This window comes from Orcinus orca, chromosome 7 (genome assembly GCF_937001465.1).
Source record: "Orcinus orca chromosome 7, mOrcOrc1.1, whole genome shotgun sequence".
Classification (NCBI taxonomy): Eukaryota; Metazoa; Chordata; class Mammalia; order Artiodactyla; family Delphinidae; genus Orcinus; species Orcinus orca.
Genome location: NC_064565.1, coordinates 86,012,890 through 86,032,165, shown reverse-complemented (window position 1 = coordinate 86,032,165; position 19,276 = coordinate 86,012,890). Strand labels below are relative to the sequence as shown.

At 46.9% G+C, this 19,276-nt stretch overlaps 1 pseudogene; it reads right to left on the bottom strand.

Moving 5' to 3' along the window:
• LOC117201739 (aldehyde oxidase 2-like) overlaps positions 1-19,276 on the bottom strand; it is a 72,115-nt pseudogene that overhangs the window by 35,501 nt on the left and 17,338 nt on the right.

Below are 19,276 nucleotides of genomic sequence, written 5' to 3'. Positions count from 1 at the left end.
CCAACCACATTAAAGGCCGGTCTTCAGTCAAAGAAAGTGAGGTTGTGTATATGGTGGGATTGGAAGGGAGTCCTCTATTATGAACGCCTTCCGGAAAACCAAATGATTAATTCCAACAAGTACTGCTTCCAAGTAGACCAACTGAAAGTGGCACTCAACTAAAAGTGTCCAGAATTAGTCTACAGAAAATGCATAATCTTCCATCAGGATAACGCAAGACTGCATGTTTCTTTGATGACCAGGCAAAAACTGTTACAGCTTAGCTGGGAAGTTCTGATTCATCTGCTGTATGCACCAGACATTGCACCTTCGGATTTCCATTTATTTCGGTCTTTACAAAATTCTCTTAATGGAAAAAATTTCAATTCCCTGGAAGACAATAAAAGGCACCTGGGACAGTTCTTTGCTCAAAAAGATAAAAAGTTTTGGGGAGATGGAATTATGAAGTTGCCTGAAAAATGACAGAAGGTAGTGGAACAGAGGATGAATACATTGTTCAATAAAGTTCTTGGTGAAAATGAAAAATATCTTTTATTTTTATTTAAAAACCTGAAGGCACTTTTTGGCCCACCCAATGTTTTGTTATGGCAGCCCGAGCAGATAACATAGCTCCTAAATAACAGCCAACCTCTTCATCTGGAGTTCAACCAAAAGGACAGTGGTTTGTTTCATGGCTGGAAGAGAAACAGCCTGAGATGCAACAGTAAGTAGCTAACACCTACTGAGAGCCTTCACATGCCAAGCACTGTTGTAAGCACTTGGCACGTATCAGCTCATTTAAATCTCACAACAACACAATGAGGTGGGTGCTACGATTATTCCCATTTTACAGATAATGATATTTTACAGGTATCACGATACCATTTCACAGGTGATGATACACAGCTAGTGAGTGGCAGAGCGAGACCATGAACCAAGGTAGTTTGGCTCCAAAAGCAAGTGCTCAATGAATGATTGTAGACTTGAATTAAAAGGTCAAGGATGACATGAGCAACTTTATTAAAAATGGAGTATGTGAAGGTGAGTGGGAGGTGGCAGGAAGAGGGTTAGTCCAGGAAAGGAAAGAGTTCAGTGTAAATAACAGAGACTGGCTATATGTTTGTACTCTCCTTTCTAGATTTTTCAAGCGTTTTCTATCCTGATATATGTCAATTCCAGCATTTATTCTTCAAATAAGAGTAAATTGCCTCAAGAGCACACAGTGGGAAAACTCGGACTTGTTGTTTTCCTGTAATAAATTTCCTTTTCTCGATGTTATTTCCTGATTCCAGAAGAGTAGGTCCATCTGAATAAAGGCATTAGGGGTAGAGAGAAGCTGGAAGAATTGGCACTTCTAGCCCCCAGTGACAGAGAGGGCTGGGAGGCGACGGAAGGCCACCTGGAGGTGGTACCTTGGTGATTATCTGCACAAAGTCATGTGGGAAGGCACGTTCTGTACCTTACCTTATCCACGGCCAACAATTTGTCATTTTCGGTACCACTGGTGCCTGGAATGTCCTCCGCTCTTATCACATCAACCACCCCAGGTAGTTCAAGGGCCTCGGACAAATCAATTGATCTGAAAAAAGAGAAATATTTAAGAAGTAGAAATCAGCAAGCTTTGAGGGCCCTAAACTTGAGGGAGAGATAGAGCATGGGTGAAAATCAAAGTATATAACAACTGGTTCACCGTAGGCCCTGACCAATCAGAGCTGATCTGACACAGAGCAGGGTCCAGGAGGCCCCCTGCTGGGCCTGGGGTAACATCATAGCTACTGGGATGGGAGGAGAGGGAGGGACCAGTACGGCTGTGGCAGGGGTGTCCTTAGGAAGCTTAGGACAGTGGCCATTTACCATTCATTCATTGTTTTATCACCAGCTGAATATTAGCCCTACTCAGAGTTACTCCTTTGAGCCATGCTTGAGGCAGCAGCAGGGAGATGAGATTAGAATGAAAGCGAGGGCCCTAATTGTGATTTTTGTCTCTCTTTCATGATGGGCATTTCCAGTTACACTCCCTTCCTCCTCCTGGGGCTGGTGACCTTTTTAAAATTCTTTCCATAAGGTTCTTTGGGTTTAGAACATTTCAGGAGAATGGTCACATTCCTCCAAGGGAATCCCCAAGTGTGCTTTAAAAAAGCCTTTCGAAAGCTTTTCATTTACTTACATGATTTTTGCATGGGCTTTGGTACTGGTCACCAAAGCCATTGAAAGTTCTTTATCCAGCATGGGGATCTCATCACAAAGTATGGCTTCATCTGTGCCATGTTTAAGGCCTGGTAGGTGCATGATGGGGCATCCGACTGGATCTTGGAGGGATTGGTGAGAATCCACACTCTACAGAGAAAGACAAGAGTTTCCCTGGAAAACTTTAATCTTCAGAAGTGACCTGGCCGATTACCAACACTCCTGATTCAGGATTGAGAAATCAGATGGTCACCCTCAGGCAACAAACAGTGGAGTGGGTCAGATGAGCGTGGCAATTTAATGATGTAACTAGACTGGGGAATTGTTATTTCGGTTATGCGGCAATGCTTTAGACAGGGCCAGTGTTTTGGCAAAATTGTGAGGTAGGTGAAGGGGCACTCTGGCTTCCCCTTTTGGCATGTTCTTTTCCCAAGTGGTACCCCGCACCCCTTTATTCTGGAATTCAGAGGGTCTCCCTGTCCTGCTTTCTTACCTTTCCAATGATCAGCCTGTTAACACGTAAAGTGACCGTGATGATGATGCCTTGAGTGCTATAATTCCTGAGGATGGGGGCCAAAATCTAAGCCAAAAGCCTGCTTATCGGCTGGAGCAGGGCCTCTGGTGGGAGATGGGGGGCACATGGCAATGGAGTCTATCCAGATCTGGTCTAAGGTGCCTCGGCTGCCCTTGTGATATTTTTGTGCACAAAAATATCACTGGCAGTATAAGTAAATGGATGAATCGGGAGATTGGGATTGACATATATACACTATTGATACTATGTATAAAATAGGTAACTAATGAGAAGCTACAGTATATAGCACAGGGACTCTACTCAGTGCTCTGTGGTGACCTACATGGGAAGGAAATCCAAAAAAGAGGGGATATATGTATACGTATAGCTGATTCACTTTGCTGTACTGTAGAAACTAACACAACATTGTAAATCAACTGTACTCCAATAAAAACTAAAAAGTAAAGGGAGCACGTGTTTATTCGGGAACTCTTCTCAGCGAAGATCTATGTGTGGACTGTGTGTGGAGATCGGGTGGCAGGAGGGGCTGTGCTCTAATAGATAATCATAGATGCTTTCTAAATTGTCCTTCAAGAAGAGGGGCTTCAGTTACTTGCAGGGCTCTTGTCTCGCCTACTGGAGATTAAATATTTGCAATCAGGGCTGGAGGCTGAACCTTGCTACTGTCCTGCTCTGTCCTTCCCCCCACTCCTGGCTTAGCTGCTCCTCAAACAAATGCCCAAAGAACAGCGGTTTGAAGACACTCTCAGTTATTAGTCAGATGGTCAAACTGTTTCAGGTCGGTTTGGCCCTGAGGGCATCCAGCGGTAGCTCAGGCCTGATCTTAGATCCAGCCTCTCCCTGGATCGACCTGAACGAAGGGCCAATGTGCTAGCAAAAACTAGAAAGTTAGAAGGGAAAATCACAACTTTGAAGCACTTGCTTGTTCACACAGCTACAGCTGTCTCTTAGTTTCTCGGTTTCCATTAAATTTAACTCACTGACCTGGTACCTTTGGACTCCCTGGGGTACTGTGACCGGGAAGTCTTCTAGAGCACTTAGGAATCGGTCTGAAATTTCAGGATAACGGCGTCTGTTCTGAAAGACGATTCAAAACAATAAAGATAAGCTGATTAGTCTCTGATTAAACTGGGCTTTGAAAGTGACTTGGCTTAAGTAGCCAAGAAACCGTAAGGTTCGGGTAGCCTGGATGACGCAAATCCACATCACCTCCCAGGATTCACTTCTGTGAATGTTCTTTGCCCTCCCTCCCTTTCCACATAAGGAAGACCTGGACTGACTGTTTGAATCTGATCCTCAAGCCAGTCTGAGGAGAGAGAGGCCTGTCAGCAAGCTGGGCAGAGGCAGGAGGAGAAGCAAGAAAATCTGGGGTTGGAAAAGCCATTCTAGAACGAGCTGGGGTGGTTCATTGTACACAAAAGAGCCCAAATCCTGATTATTCTCCTCAGCAACTCAGTTTTTCTGAGAAAGCAGCAAAACTGGGAAGGCTCTCTGGGTGTCACTGAAACACATCAAGGGTCTTGATTAAGAAATTCAATGGCAGCAGGAGTTATTCTAGTAAATGTGGTTTGCGAGGGTCTTCATCTTTCTTTCTTTTCTTTCTTTTTTTATTTTGGCCTCGCCGCACAGCTTGCGGGATTTTCGATCCCCAGCCAGGGATCAAACCCGGGCCCCCTGCAGTGGAAGCACGGAGTCTTAACCACTGGACCTCCAGGGAAGTCCTGTGAGGGTCTTCATCTGAATGAATGAAAACCAGACAGTTTAGGTACCACTTGGATGCTGTTGGCTTGGGGTGTGACTGGGGAACAGGGGTGCAAGTTAGGGTGAGAGTTGTAGTCACAGTCAGGGGAGGAAAGATAGATTCAGAAGAGAGAGGGGGAGGGGGAGAGAGAGAGGGAGAAAGAGAGTGAAAATATTTTGCTTTGGTAACATATTCCAGAAGTTTATAATCAGAAATTCTGAAAAGAAGCTACTTAAATATTAGCATATAAACCTTTTAGGTTTTTTTTTAATTTAATTTTATTTATTTTCTTATACAGCAGGTTCTTAGTAGTCATCCATTTTATACACATCCGTGTATACATGTCAATCCCAATCTCCCAATTCATCCCACCACCACCCAACCTTTTAGATTTTTTGAAAAATAAAATTTTGTTTCACATTTCATATTGAATATAAAATTCTAGAATAGGCAAAACTAATCTATAGTGTCACAAAGCAGATCAGGGGTGTTGCCTGGGGGCAGGGGTGGGAGGATTGACAGCAGAGGGGCAAAAGGGCACTTTTTGGGGTGATGGAAATACCCTATCTCTTGTTTGAGGTGGTGGTGAGGCCAGTTTACACAATTGTGAAAACTCTCTGAGTTTAAATAGGTGCATTTTGTTCTATGTAATTATACTTCAATAAAGTTGATTTTAAAAGAGAAAAAATTGCACATAGGAGGCAGGGGTCCCGTCATGTTTCCCTGCTCAGGGCATGTGGTAAACATCTGTGCACTGAAGACAGTCTGGCATCCTGAGCCTCACGCAGTAGCCCTTCAGGGCTGACTTCCGGAAGAAGGGATGGCTGGGAACTGACAGGCTGCCCACAAGACAGTTTGCAAAAGTAGTGGGGAAGGTGGGAGCTTACGCTGCCAGGAGCACATAAAAGCCAGAGCACTCACAGGCACAGAGAACAGTTCTACTAGCTCTGTTCCTGCAGAACTTGTAGGTAGAATTTGAAGAAGAAGCTGACCACCAGAGTCCTCTTGAATGCCACCCTCCCACCTGGAGCCCAGCCTGGGAGGGAGAGTTCATCCAGGAGCAGCCTGCAGGCCTCATCCAGCATCAACTCACCCCAGCGCCTGGAGAAGGGCAGCCTCAGTGACTACTGGCACGTGCTAGATATTGGATGGTGGCGGTTCAGACACCCCCGCGTCTCATTTTATGAGTTGGATAGGCACTTAGAAATCACCTAAACAAGCCGTTCAGGAAAACTGGGGCCTGGGAGGCTGCCCTGAGTAGCCTGAACATGCTGGAACCAGGCATTAAATAAATAGACCATTAGGGTCAATTCCATTATGAACTGGACAGGACTCAGACTTGGACACTGCCTTTACTGAGGAAGAAATAGAGTGCCCCCGAGCAGTGGGAGTGGGAGGTACCACTTGGATGCTGCCCGGTGTGGGTTTGCAGGAGTGTTGATGTGCACAAGAGCAGTGGGGCTGAACACAGTCCTGGGCCATATTTGTTGTCTCTCTCACTCAAAGAGTGGCACCTAATTAATCAAAGTCAAATAAGGTTGGATTCATTTAGCAAAATTACAGAAAGAACAAGCAATGATTCTACATATAGGAGTTTCCATCTTCCCACTTGTTTTTTTGACGTCAAGCTTCACCATCAGGGTCCAGGGTATGTTGCTTACCTCCCCAGGAGCTGCTGGCAGGATTTTTGTGCACTGACTGGCAGCCCCGACCCCTCTGTAGGCGATGCTCAGGTCCTCGACGGTGTCTGTGCCCTCCCTGAAGAGGACCTGCCTGCCAGCATTCACATGGGCCAAGGCATTTTGCTGGCACTGAGCCTGTCGGAAGGCTGACACAGATTCCCACTGTGGAGACAAAAGCCGTTTGGAGTTATTTGATATGTTAAAACTAAGAGCAAGTTTTCTGCTTCTTGGTGCCACGAATTAATCACTTAGACTCAATCTAAATGGACACAAAGGACGCTTGGCACAATTTGAGGACAATTTGGCTGCCTGTTCGTTCAAAGAGAGAATGACGTCCTCCCAAAGGTCTGTCCCCAACCCCCCATACCCTCAATGAACAGGGATCACTGCGCACTTTCCCTCTGAGGCCAGGATACCTCTGCACAAAATGTCTGGAGCATTTCCACATGCCTTTATTTCCGGGCGCCATTAACTCCAGTCTCCAGTTCCCTTTGTCCCCTGCGAGGATGGAGGAGCCTTCTCAACACAGGTGCTTTTAAACGTGATTTGCTGAAAGTGTGAAAGAGACCCACCGAATTTCTTGGTTTGTAGATGCTATCATTTTTCCATTTTGCAAAGTTCGTAAAGGCGTTGAATAGAACTTTCCAGCGGTGGACTAGGGACTCTTCTAACTGAGACAAGAGTCAGGATGGTGACGGCTGCTCCCCTTACCCTTGGCACCATGACCACTGGTGTGCTGACATAGTGTTAACGGAGATGGCCGGTGCCTCGAGTGTGTTTCCATCTGTGTGGCCACCGAGGGTGCTGTGTTTGGTCAGCTTGTTTTCCTCTCTGGGGCCCTTACCCAGATGCACACTGGCTCGGGAACAGATTTCAAAGTTTCCATTCCCAAGGAAAAATAAATGAAGGTCATACATGGCTGAAAGCATGACTTAATATAAGACTTCCTACATGACCAAGGTGACTCCTGCCTTGGGATCACTGTGTGTGTGTATGAAGTATTGCCCCTCTTGGCAAGACTGTCTTCTGGGATTCAGGTACGGTTTGGGGGAGAAGCACAGGGAACAGGGAGTGAGGGCAGAGGGCTCCCTCGGTAGCTGGCTGGGTGGCCACATCTCCCCCAGGGCTGGTGTATTAGGCACTCCTGTTTCTCTGAACTGTTGGGGTCAGCTCCGGGGTGGGGGTGGAGCACAGAGGTCCGGCCGCAGCCTCTGCCTCCTTTGGGTCAGGTGGAGAAGCTCATTCTGCAGCAGGAGAACTTGAATTTCCGCCTCCCAGCGTTGATATTGGACACGAGGGGGTGTGGAAGCACCTCCGCGGGCCGGGCAGGCGCCACCCCACAGCTGAAGCAACGACCGCAGCTGGTCACCCGGAGCCGCCCGCTCAAGGGTTGCTGAAAGCCTTGGTGCCGCACCGGGCTACAGAGGACAGGAAACAGGTTTTCAGGGCAACCTTATTTTCCTTCCATCTGTTCTGAAATTTCTACAGATGACTGGACTCAGCTATGCAAAGAGAAAAACAACTCTCAAAAGTGACCAGCAGAATTCTTACCTTTTGAGAGTGGGGGATATATGCAGACTCCGCAGTTCCCTCCGGCTCCAGGTCTGCACTCGCCAGCCCAGCAGGAAAATGTTCGCTTAGAGGAATCTGTTGAAGAAGATGACATTTCTGCACAGGTGCAGCAGGAATGCGAGATTATTCTGTACTCTTAAATGTCAGCAGCGGAGAAGAAAAGGTCACCTTTCTCTGCGAGGAGCAGCGCGGGGATCTGAGCGCGCCGAGGACCAGGCCCCCTTGTCCCTTCCACAGGGAGGGGTGGCAGCCGCTGCATGACATTTACTCTTGTTAGTGCACGTGCCGTGTGAACTGGGTCTCTTCCTGTCCCCAAGGCCTGTCAGGCCTGTTTTCATCTTTCAGCAGAGGCTGGTTAACTAAATCTAACTCATTCAGTACTGGGATCAAGGTAAGGGCGTAACTTAAGCTGAGACGTGGTTTGTTTCCATTATGAACAGAGCTCAAATCATTGGATTTGCCTTTTGTTCTTGCCACTGCTGTTGGCCTCTAAGCGGGATACCCACACCTTTAAAGCAAAGTGAACAATTCACAAAACCTCCTTTCGGCCCCGTTGTCACCACATGGTGGTCAGAGAAGTCCCCTCTGGCTTTAAAAAGTGGTTGTGGCTCCACAGAGGAGATGATCAAGCGGCAGTGCAGGGAATCTGACGTGGGTTCCGCTCCTGGCACAGCAGCGATATGCTGATTGGAAGGCAGGCGGCAGGGGGACCCCGAAGGAGCCCCTGTGGACCTTTCCCTCCCTGCTACTGGCCTCACCGGAGCGGGCTGAGCTCAGGCTGGAGGTGGCTTTGGCAGAGCTGGGAAAACAGAGACCTTAAGCCAAAGGTAACGACCAACATCCCAGCAGAAGAACACAGCTGGTACTACTAGTCCTAGTGTAGAAGGCCCCATGGGGGCCGGGCCATCCTTGCTATCCTGATGCCCCAGAGCCTAGGCTGCTTCTCCCTTAGTCTTTGGGGGTTGAGCCAAGGTCGTCCTGGACCGCAGGCCTGGAGGACTCAGCAAAACAGTTGACTGGGCCGGGCAAGGGTGAGGCCTTTCCTCTCCTCCCCCCTGGGTGGGTCCCACACAAAGCTGAATGGGGGCATGAGAGCTTGTCCTCTACCAGTAGGTCTGTCCCAACACCTCTCAGTTCCCACCCACCAGGGACAGCCAGCAATCCCCTGGGGAGGGTTACAATGCCTGTAATATAATTCCTGGTTGGCCACACCCCGAAGTTCACAAGGGGCAGTGTGACTGCTCCCCTGCACCCAGTGCCAGCCTGTCAGCCGGTAGGAGGGCATTTGATGGGTGAGGGAGGGGGTGGAACAAGGGAAGCGGGGAGTTAGAAGCCCTGGGGAGGCCCTGATGGAGGAGAAACAAGCATGCCCATTTGGAAATCAGGCAGACTGGGTCTCCATCCCATGCCCGCCTCTACAAGCGACCTCTGCCGGGTGGTCGCACACATTAGACGTGACGTGTGTAAAGTATCCAGCAGAGCCTGGCGCAAAGTCAGCACCCAGTAAATGGGAGTGCTAGCATCCCTGTAGCAGCCGGAGGCAGTGTGAAGGCTGAGCACTTCGGGGGAGACAAGGGTGGTATAGCACGGAGCGCCCCAATGGAGCGTCCCTCTCAGCCAGCATGTACAATTAGTCATCGCCTTCCTCCTGCCCCCAGGGGCCCCACGATGTCCCCAGCGTGTCCTAACTAGATCTGTGGCTTCTCTCACAGAAACTGGGGGTGTGGGCATGAAGAGAAGGAGGTGCTGGTCCTTGGGCCACAGAGAGCCTTCACGTCAGCCTCTGATACCGCCCCAGGCTGATGCCGGCTGACTGAGCTGTGGTCCAGGCTGGGTGTTGCGTGTATGTGTGGCAGGTGGTGCAGAAGGAAGCCTCAGCCACCCCTTGCATCAGTGTGCCTCCTGCCAGGAGCCTGAGCTTCCCATGGTGGATTGAGAGCCGGAGACCTGGGCTCTGATATAGCAATTCTTTAAAAAGAGACAAAAACTTTTCAGGTGCTGTCCAGAGTGTTCTGGGGTAGCTTCCCTTCTGAAATCAGATTGAGGTTAGTGTTGCCCACAGCCAGAAATGGATTCAGATCTGAATAGCGATGCTGGCTTATACTGTGTCCCCCTAAGGACTAAGGAGAGAGAGTTACAGCCTCGGCCTTCGATCCCTCAAATCCGAGACCCATAGGCACCTGCTTACGGTCTTCTCTGGTAGTGAAAGGGTCAAGAGGAGTCTCAGTGTGCTCTGCAGACGAGACTCAGTTCAGACCATGTGGGAGGCCTCCATTCACCTGCGACTTTGGATCGGGTGAGGAATGGATGGTAACACTCTACGGCATTTGGTACGTTCCACCTGCTGTCTAACCCCTTCACACGTATTTACTCAATCCTCACAACAACCCTGTGAGATGATGCAATTATCCCCCCTTTGCAGATGAAGACACTGGGGCACAGAGAACTTATGAAACTTGATCAAGGTCTGCCAGCTAGGAAGGGGCAGGACTGGGATTCAAGTGCGTGAGGCTCAGCAGCCAGTTCTGAGCCGCCCCTGCTTAGCTGGTGCAGGTGGCCACGGTGCTGGCCACAGAGGTGCCGTCCTGCCTTGGGATCTCAGCCTCATCGCATGGCCTCTGAAATTGCTGGACTTCCCGTGGACTGTGTTGAGGTGCTGGGCATCCACATCACTGAGGGAGAGTTGCCCTTTTCCTCTTGGGAGATTCCACTTGGATCTGGTCGAGGCTGTAGCATCTCAGAACGTGGCAGGGAAATGACTGGCCAGTCCACTCAGTGCTCTCCTTCCCATGTAGTGATGGAATCTACAGTGACAACCTGGGCTGTGTTGACCCGGGCTGGAACATGGGTGAGGACAGGAAACCCCAGTTCCTCTGTGAACAGCTCAATTTTTTTTTTTTAACATCTTTATTGGAGTATAATTGCTTTACAATGGTGTGTTAGTTTCTGCTTTATAACAAAGTGAATCAGTTATACATATACATCTGTTCCCATATCTCTTCCCTCTTGCGTCTCCCTCCCTCCCACCCTCCCCATTCCACCCCTCTAGGTGGTCACAAAGCACCGAGCTGATCTCCCTGTGCTATGCGGCTGCTTCCCACTAGCTATCTATTTTACATTTGGTAGTGTATATATGTCCATGCCACTCTCTCACTTTGTCACAGCTTACCCTTCCCCCTCCCCATATCCTCAAGTCCATTCTCTAGTAGGTCTGTGTCTTTATTCCCGTCTTACGCCTAGGTTCTTCATGACATTTTTTTCTTAGATTCCATATATATGTGTTAGCATACGGTATTTGTCTTTCTCCTTCTGACTTACTTCACTCTGTATGACAGACTCTAGATCCATCCACCTCACTACAAATAACTCAATTTCATTTCTTTTTATGGCTGAGTAATATTCCATTGTATATATGTGCCATATCTTCTTTATCCATTCATATGTCGATGGACACTTAGGTTGCTTCCATGTCCTGGCTATTGTAAATAGAGCTGCAATGAACATTTTGGTACATGACTCTTTTTGAAATATGGTTTTCTCAGGGTATATGCCCAGTAGTGGGATTGCTGGGCTGTATGGTAGTTCTATTTGTAGTTTTTTAAGGAACCTCCATACTGTTCTCCATAGTGGCTGTATCAATTTACATTCCCACCAACAGTGCAAGAGGGCTCCCTTTACTCCACACCCCCTCCAGCATTTATTGTCTGTAGATTTTTTGATGATGGCCGTTCTGATCGGTGTGAGATGATATCTCATTGTAGTTTTGATTTGCATTTCTCTAATGATTAATGATGTTGAGCATTCTTTCATGTGTTTGTTGGCAATCTGTATATCTTCTTTGGAGAAATGTCTGTTTAGGTCTTCTGCCCATTTTTGGATTGGGTTGTTTGTTTTTTTGTATTGAGCTGCATGAGCTGCTTGTAAATTTTGGAGATGAATCCTTTGTCAGTTGCTTCATTTGCAAATATTTTCTCCCATTCTGAGGGTTGTCTTTCGGTCTTGTTTGTGGTTTCCTTTGCTGTGCAAAAGCTTTGAAGTTTCATTAGGTCCCATTTGTTTATTTTTGTTTTTATTTCCATTTCTCTAGGAGGTGGGTCAAAAAGGATCTTGCTGTGATTTATGTCATAGAGCGATGAGCAGCTCAATTTTAAAGTTCTTGTTTCCACTGAGTGGAAATCTGCTTCCCTGGATTCTCAGCTATCGGTCATACTTCTACCCTTTGTGATCATATGAAATGCATCACACGTCTTCTTGGGAGTCTAGAAATATTTGAAGGCAGCTCTCATGGTCCCTCTGATTGTCCCCACCCCCACCATTCCTCTTTCTGATGTGGTTTCCAGCCCCCCACTCTCCTGCCACCATCTCCTTGCCAGGCTCCAGGGTTTGAGTCAGAGTTCTTGACAGTGAATGGGAACGTTTTGGAATCACTTGAAGAGATTTTTCAAAGGAAACATGTTCTCCCTCCATTCCCTGTATCCCAAGGATTTCTAATACACCATTTGGGGTATGTAAGGGAAGGAGCGTGTGTACTTTGAAAAGTTACTTCTGCTTTCTTCTGAGGTCAAAAACAATCAGACCTTGAAGTGTGATTCCCTGACCTGAGCATTATTCTTCAGCTGTGATCTGAACAGTCTGAGGTAGAGGAGACTACCCTCCTTATTTTAGGTATTATACTTCTGTTAACGCCGCCTAAGTCTAAATTAGCTTCTTTGAAGGTCTTATCACCAAATTAGCACTTGTTCCTACTTGGCTTATTCTGTTGAACTTGACTTAGAGTCTTCTTTGAAATATGTTATTAAATAATGTTTGTTAAATATTGAATAGTTACTTATTGTGCCTGTCGTTTCAATCTGCTGAGACCCTTTTGCACACTGATTCTGCCAATGCCTATTTCAACATTTCGGTGAGGTTAAGAAATAGGTGCAGTGGGCCTCGTGATTGGCCCGGAGGACATACGGCCACGTTCCAGATCTGCCTGCCCGCCAGGCTCTTCAGGTGCTTCAGGAATGCTTGGTATGTCTGGGTCTTCTCCCGGAACTCAGATACCCTCTCAGCCAAGATGTCCTTGACCTGGGCCAGAAGACAGGCAGCACCTGTTGTCAGTCCTGAAGCACATTGTTTTTACAGGTGATGTGGGAGGAGCAGCTGGATTGTAATCATGGCTCCAGGGCCTTGGTGTCCAGCTAGTGCGGTGGCTCTCCACACTGGCTGCTCAGAGAATCAGCAGAACTCAAACAGCACAGATGGCCCACTCCCACGTCAATCAAATCAGAATCTCTGGGTGCAAGCCTTTATCAAAGTCTCCCCAGGGAGTTCTCCTGGGCAGCCAGGGTTGGGAACCCCTGGGTTGGTCTACACTCTTTGAATGAACGCAAGAAAACAGAGGCTAGAGAGAAGGGATGACGGTAAAAACTAGCAGGTGGCAGACTCTACTAGAACTTTCCGTGACCCCCTCCTGACTGACCACAGTGAAGCTATGCAAAGCTGTTTTGTGATTAAGCGGGATAAATATGATGGCATGAAAACAATCAAAGGTCTTTCAATTTCCTAGGTCATTGTCTGAAATCAATAGTGCTTTTACTGTTGATTTGCACCTCTACAGGTAGCCTTGCTATTCAAAATCATCAACAACCAGTTCCAGGAGGGGCACCGGCCAATTAGAATGAACACAGCTCATGCAAGGAGCTGCCCTAGGTATTATGTTGGTTGTTGTTAGGTGTGTGGATCTTGGGGGTTCCCAGGGAGGAGCTTGGGGGCAGGAGCAATGGAAAAGCATCCATCTAGGGGGATCAGGGCAGTGCTATTTGCTGGCTGGCAAGGAAGTAATTCAGAATTTAAAAACCATTGCAGCCATACTCTTGAGTACTGGCAGTATCTTAGCGCTGGCTTTGGGCTTCTCTGTAGTAGGGATGTAAAGGGTTCAGATCAATCTTTGAAAATGAAGAAGCCACCAAACCATCAGGAGGTGACTTAGCTGGACTTTAAAAATTAATCTCTCTGGGGTTTGTAGAATGAATCACTAACACGTAGAATCTGATTTGACATCATTTCCAAGGCTGGGTTCTAACCTCAGTTAGTCTGATTTTTAACAGGCTGTGGGCTGGGCTTTGATTTTTCTCTTGTGGATTAATCGTGGAGAATATTTCACCCTCCCACATAACTTTACCTTCATCAGTATTAACAATGTACTTGGCACAATACTTCCCCCACCCCTGCCAACATACACGCACAACACCCCCTGCTGCTTCAATGATCATAGCTAACCTAATTGATTAGGGAAACCACTAGTTTCTCCTTATTATCTATATGCTAAGCAAATCTTGCCTAAAAGTAACTAAACTTCTCCTCTGCCCTGGAGTGTCTCTCAACTTAGAGTCCTCACCCTGTTTCTGCTTCAGCATCTCATCCAAGGCACTCCGTAACGCGGGATCCCATCCCAGACCCACCAGGGATGGTCTATTGCTTCCCATCACTACAAGTTCCAATAAAGCTTGGTCTTTAACTTCTGCAAAATCCTGCCTTCCCTTTGCCTGCAGAAGCACTGGGAAGATCAAGCTTGTTTCCTATCATACAGTTCCTCCTACCCTAGAGACCCAGAGCCTTCTTCGTAGGGAAGAAATCAGAGACAAAGACATTATTATTATTATTAATATCTTTTTAAGGTCAGGAGCATCACACAGGCCAGTATGATCATCCCTTATTTGACACAGAATAGGGCAGTTCAGCCCTAGGGGAGAGTAAACTGTCAGCTGTTGCTACTGCCTGGGTTCTCAGAAGAATGGATTTCAAACTCAGGCTGAGGCCAGACAGTCCACCTTGGGGCTTTCGTCTGGCTCTTTCCATTGCTCACATTACCCCCTCACTCTGTGCCAGGCATGACACAGCTGTGCCGAGGAAATTCTATTTACTGTATTTCCATTCATATTTTATTCCATCTTGGGTCACAAAACCTAGCCTGTATTTCAACAGAGTTGAAAAGAGCCTTACCTTTGTTTGATTCTCAGAACATGGATTTTAACTCCATGCTTCTCAGAGTTTGCGGGTCTATGGGTTAAAGGTGCAGCAACTTTCTGGAGCGTTTACTGTACTAAAGATTTTGAGGAAAAAGAAGTGTACAGAGCCAAGCGTGTATGTGACATGGATTAGCACACAAAATTTAAACAAACGGAAGCTGTCACAGAAACTGATTTCCTGCGGGAGACCGCTGCTGGTGGTGGTGGTGGGTACATCTGGCTCCCACGTACCCCTCCCCCACCAGTGTCCTTCATTCTTCTGGGCCTTAGGAAAAGTTTGGGCATCCTTGGGAAGGTCCCTGGAGGCCACTAGAGATTACTCACACTTAAAGTTTAAGGGGCCCCCGAGGAAAGTGCATTGTTTGTTTCCTCAGATTTTAGAATCTGGCTCTACTTTGCCTGCAGAGTCCAAACAACCAACTGGACAGGCCGTGGGGTGGGCCTGGGGGACGGGGAATGGCAGTAAAGACGAGTTCTGGATTGGAGGTGGGAGATGTGTGGCTTGATGACCCGCCAGTAGCCAGTTTGGGGACCTTGGGCAAGTTCACTTTCCTTGAGTCCTGGCCCTGGCGGAGGTAGATATAGGGGCTCAGTGGGATGGAGAAAGTCTTCCCTCTCCTTGAAACAGAGCAGCTTATTTTCATTTACTAAGATTTGTTTGAGGACAGGGTTGTGGTGCTGAAGACAAGTTTGAAAACCGTGGGCTAAACGATGCCTGGGGTGAACATGAGGGGAAGGGTTTTCGGGTCTTGATCGTCTGCTTAAGCGACTTGACTATACTCCCAAGCCACCCATTTTACTATTCCCTCTTTCTCTTCTCTCCAACCCCAGGATTTCAGGTAAATCTAAGCACGTTCTCCTCCTCTTCTGAGTGGTATGCAGATGTGCTACCTGAGTTGTCCCAAGGCTGAAGCTGTGGTGCTGGGCAAAACCAGGAAGTGTCCCTTTCCTAGCAAGTGGGTGGGATGAGGCCAGGGAAGGGCAGGCTTGCTGGTCTGCAGCACGGTCAAAGTCTGGCTGATGATGGTTGAGGCCGGGAAGGTAGGACTCCTGGATGGCAGTGATACAGCCAAGGTGGGTCCCCTCCCCTGCCCACCACCAACCTCCAAAAACATACGGTGGCCTACCAGTCAGTCTGGACTAAAACTTTCAGTTCAGTCAACCTCCCTGTTGCCTGAGTTAAGGAAGTCATTATTACCACTGCCTCCCAAATTCAAGTTTCTGACCCACTCGTTTGTTTGTTTGTTTTTTGCATTAAGTTATTTGTCAGTAATTTAGTACATATATGCATGTATCTGGGACAGGCACATATATGCTAGGAGATCTGGGAGATGAGGGAAGGACTAAAATAAGGTTCCTTTTGCCAAAGGGTTTGCAGTGCATCTTGAAGGCAAAGCCTTGCATGTTTCCTTCCTACTCTGTGGGTGCCAGCTTGCCTGATGCAGTATCTGTACAAAAGGGGCCCTTAAGGATGTTGTAAGTGACTGGGGGTGTTTGCCTGGGCAGGTTTTTGTCTCACTTGGCCTTTTGCCGTTGTCCCCATGAGACAAGTAGCATTTGAGTGCCAGACACTACATCGCCTACTTTCCTCCTGCGAACATATTCCCTCCCTGGAATTGACCATCCAACCATTGGAGAGTGCCAGTTCTCTCTTGCTGTCTTCCCATTAAAGTGACACTGCAAGACTGTGGCTTTTTTTTTTTTTTTTTTTTTTGCGGTACGCGGGCCTCTCACCGCTGTGGCCTCTCCCGTTGTGGAGCACAGGCTCCGGATGTGCAGGCTCAGCGGCCATGGCCCACAGGCCCAGCCACTCCGCGGCATGTGGGATCCTCCCAGACCAGGGCACGAACCCGTGTCCCCTGCATCGGCAGGCGGACCCCCAACCACTGCGCCACCAGGGAAGCCTGACTGTAGCTTTTTATAGGCAAGAATCCTGCAGCTGAGTGCAGGGTCTTGAATGACATTATCCAAGTACCTCATATTCTGTGCAAAGCTTTTGACAGTAAAGTTTCATGGTGGGGATGTCATATCACATCAGAAAAATGATGAAGAATTGCAAACAGGCCAGACAAGATAAAAGTATGAGGAGGTTCTAAACTATATAGCAAGTTTTAAGTTTAGTGCAGGAATCGGTTCATTGATATTTTACGAAGAACACCTGGAACTCACCATCACTTGTTTTAGACACCATAATCAGCTCAGAAATCCTAGCAGGAGAGAGGAGAACTGGGTGAAAATGTCCTTGAGATTTCAACGCAGGTCCTGAAAGTAAATGCATTATATATTCTAGAGAGAGTTAGGAAAGAGAAAATGCAATTTTTTGGCATTGAGTTTCTCATAAAAATATTCAGATGCTAATTTTAAAAACTGGCAATAAGTGTATAGATGTTGGGCTTCTCTAGTGGCGCAATAGTTGAGAGTCCGCCTGCCGAGGCAGGGGACACGGGTTCGAGCCCTGGTCTAGGGGGATCCCACATGCCGCGGAGCGACTGGGCCTGTGAGCCACAACTACTGAGCTTGCGCGTCTGGAGCCTGTGGTCCGCAACAAGAGAGGCTGCGATAGTGAGAGGCCCGTGCACCGCGATAAAGAGTGGCCCCCGCTTGCCACAACTAGAGAAAGCGCTCGCACAGAAACGAAGACCCAACACAGCAAAAATAAATTATTTAATTAAAAACAAAAAGTACCAGTGCCACCGTGGATGTGAGGATTAAATTAGTCAATGCTTTAAAAAAAAAAATGTGTATAGATGTGAAAGCAGTGGCCATACACCCTGCCAAGTAATTTTATAGCACAGGCTCTCCTGGTATATGTATTTATTTATACTCTCTACATGTATATAAAAATAGGAAATAAAATGGCTGAGAGGTTCTTAGAAAACCCTTGCATGTGGGCACCAGGAGACACATATAAAGATATCTGTAATAGCAAAAACTTGGAGAACACTCCACATCCTTGAGCAATAGAATGGATGAGCAAATTGTGCCCTGGACACACGATGGAATCCAGCAGCACAGTTACACGCAACAGTGTGGGTGAATCTCAGCTCGAGAATGTTGAACGCACAAAGCAAACTGCAGAAGAATAATACCGTGTCAGTCTATTTATGTGAAGTTCAAAAATATGCAAAGCTAAGGGACATGGTGCTTAGTTACTCAAATATATGGGGTAAAATTGTAAAAATGAGGAAGAGACTGACCAACATCGTATTCAGGCTAATGAGTGCCTCTGAGAAGAAGGCGAGGGGGGGGCCTGTGGTTTGGGAGGGCCCATGGGGCATTCAAAGTTCTTGTAAAGCTCTGGTTCTTAAACTGGGTGTGGTGATAACTGGGTGTGCATTGTTAATATATCCATACATATTTTATAAAATTCTATTTTATTTAACAAAAACAAAGTTAAAAAGGACAAAGTAAATTAAATGATAAACTGTCCTCTAATACTTTTTTCCCCACACCTCAAGAGGTTACACTGCATACTCCCAGGGTATATGTACCTCCAATTTTGGAGACCATTTTATATAATAATATGATATTTGTATTATACTTTAATATTGTATATATAATTTATATATGAGTCTATATAGCACATATATGCTAGTATTTATAAAAATATATAGTAGATATTAAAATACTATGTTATATAAATAATTATATCATATACAATATAGTAGTATATTTTATGATACAGTATTATAGCATTTTTATTTAAAAAATGAGGTTTTTATCCTTAAAAAGTAGTTTTTGTAGACTGTGAGCACAGTGGGGGACAGGAAATCCACCTCGGCACAAATGGTGGACTGAGAATCGTTGCAATCACTCTCCCAGCGAGGTGTTGCCCAGGATGAGAGGGCCTTCCAGGTGTTTTGCTTTCAGCTCCAGGAGGTCCTTGAGGGTCCCAGGGGAGATCCAGGTGACGCTCTTTCCATGAAAGGCCAGGGTTCGTTTTTCTGGGTTCTTTGCCATTCTCTACGTGCAAATAACAAGGTGTGTGCACCTGTGCACACCTGTATTCCTGGGTTATGATAGATCCTAGGTGGAGGTATGTTCCTCTAGAGAGATTTCAGAAGTTCTGGGGTCCCCTTGACCAAAAAGACACTCACTACACCCATTGGCTAAGGCCTGAATTTTCCACAGTTAGATATTTACTCCTTTAGCTTAAGCGTTGATAATGTGTAGTTCTTTGGAGGAAACCGACAATATGAGCTGGCATCTGTCACTGACCCTTCAGTATAGATTAATTCAACATAATTTAGTATCATGGCCTTAAAAATCATAATTATACTAATACTCCTAAATTAGAATCTTCAGCTTTTCCTCTGAAATCCTGAACGAGTACTCAGTGTCTCTCCTTAGATGTGTAATAGGCATCTCAAATTTAACGTGTCCAAAACTGAGCTCCTCATATCCCATCGCCCTCCAAGCCCCGGAAAAGGACCCCCCAAAGGCAAAAGGCCCTGCTCCTCCGGAGGTCTTCCCCTTCTCCATAAATGGCCACTCCCCTTTCCAGCTACCCAAAGCCCGGGAGTCAGCAGTGAATGCGCTGTCTCTCCCACACTCTACAGCAGCGGTC